The following is a 2,305-nucleotide window of genomic DNA, read 5'->3' as shown; positions in this document are numbered from 1 at the left end:
CATCCATCAGAATTACAGCAACGAGAAGGTAAAACAGAAAAGACCAAGCCCACAAAATAAAAAGGTCTGAAAAACAAAGCTTTTGACTGAGAAGTGCCTTGCAGTCAGAAGCTTTGCAGAGTACCCTTGAGAGCATCCTTTACTACAGCTGAGAAGTACCTTTCTCTGTCACAAGGTACACACTCGGAGGCGTCCTGGTAGCTGGCACCTCTGTTAACAGTCAGGAACTGGCAATGTGCCTCGTACTGCAGGCAGCATTTCCGACACTCCTCAGAAAAGGCCTTTAGAGTTTGGCTTCCCCAGAGAAGCCCGAAGTGTATGATAGAGAAGCTTGCTCCTAGTGGTGTGGAACACATACTTGCCCCCAAGAAGCTATACTCAGCCAGAAAATCACAAGAACAGGCAAGGATGTTGATTCTCATCAACACGCACATGGTGTAAGATGCTTGGTACCTAATCATTGTTATAGCTCTGGGCCCATGATGAGTCATTACGGTTGTGCATTCACAGACATGCCTTTGTAGCTGAACAAGTTAAAAGCAGGTGGCTCATGCCTGTAATCTCAGCACTTTGGGAGGCCAAGGCGGGTGGATCACTTGAGGTCAGGGTTTGAGACCAGCCTGGCTAATATGGTAAAACCCTGTCTCTACTAAAAATACAAAATATTAGCCGGGAGTGGTGGCAGGTGCCTGTAATCCCAGGTACTCGGGAGGCTGAGGCAGGAGAATGCCTTGAACCCTGGAGGCGGAGGTTGCAGTGAGCTGAGATCACGCCACTGCACTCCAGCCTGCGCGACAGAGTGAGACTCCGTCTCAAAAAAAAAAAAAAAAAAAAAAAAAATTAAAGAAAGGAGGTTTGCCCATCTGAAGCAAAGTAGTGACTGGACTTATCTAAATACCGGATTAAAAGAAAAAGAGGAACTAGCTATATCAGAGTGAGGGAAAGTGCGAGAGGTTGAGGAAACATACAAGAACCTAAAAGAAAGGGCAATTAAGTATGAGCATAGCTTTGCTAATCTCGGAAATGGTGGCCAGAACTGTCCTGTGGTTTAGCAAATGATCATAGCCAGCAAATCCTAATTACCCTAGAAGCTTCCTCTAGAAGTGCCACAAAGATGTAGGAGGTATGCTTATCCGCCTTGTGACACAAAAATGGAAGCATAGTTAATAGATGAGAAAAGCAAGACTCAGAATAATTTTCACTATTGGAATGGTGGGAATTTATGAGACGTATTTTCGTGTAAGAATAATAGGACTTGTTTAAAAGGATTGGAGAGTGGGGGGCATCCCAGATGCGTGAGAAGCAGTATAGCTAATGGTTAGAAGCAGGTTTGCTGGAGCCAGGCTGCCTGGGTTCAAAGCCCACCTCTGCTGCCTGTTAGCTGCACAACCACGGGGTGCCTTCGAGCCTTGTGTGCCTTGCTTCCCCACGCACTTCATGAGGCTGTTGCAGAAATTAAACGAGTTAATATATAGTCAACAGCTCTGAACACTGCTTGACTGAGTCAGCCCTACCTAACGTTTAATTTAAGGGCTGTGGCCCTGGATTCCCAAAGGGAGCGGCCACACTATTCACAAACATTAAAGCAGTAAAGGCTCCGTCCTCATCAACCTTCTCCTCAGTTGGACCCCACAGGACAGTCTCTCGCAACTGCTCCCTTGGCTCTCCTACGGCACTGTGCGGAACCAGCTGCACCTCTTTTGCCTTAGATCAGGCTTTCCCTTCTCCGCCCGTTTTGGGATTTAACAAGCACGAGAAAGGAGGGCTGCAGAGGAGCCGCGAGAGCCTCCTCACCACTGCCCGGGATCAGGTACCACGCGCGAGGCCGGGGTGGGGGCGTCACCTGCTCCACACCCAGAGCCTGGGCACGCCCCGCACGCGTGGCTTCCTCCTCCTCTGCGAGGCTCGCCGCGACCCGGGACCCCCAGACTCCCGGATCCCCTTAGACCCTCTGGACTCCTAAGCCCCGCGACCCCCAAATCCCAAGACCCCGGACCCTCAAACCCCGGCCCAGGGCGGGTGGCTGGGGGCCTGAACCCGCTCCAGAAACCCGCAGGGCAGTCTGTCGGAAGCCTGCGATTTACTCAGCAGGAATTTAGTCTCCGCGCTCCTCCTAAAACCCGGGCGTCCTCTCCCCCGCACCTCGCTCCTGGGCCCCCGCACCTCGCTCCTGGGCCCCCACACGCCCTCCGTGGCGGACCTCCAGGCCGGACGGGTGCGCTGTGCGACAAGGAAAGTGCCATAGAGCACGCAGGACACGTTTGGCTGAGCTCCCGGAAGTGACGTACCTGAAGCGCCCGACAGT

The sequence above is a fragment of the Nomascus leucogenys genome, chromosome 9 (genome assembly GCF_006542625.1).
Source record: "Nomascus leucogenys isolate Asia chromosome 9, Asia_NLE_v1, whole genome shotgun sequence".
NCBI lineage: Eukaryota > Metazoa > Chordata > Mammalia > Primates > Hylobatidae > Nomascus > Nomascus leucogenys.
The sequence above is the reverse complement of the archived record's forward strand: the minus strand, read 5'-3'. Positions refer to the sequence as shown.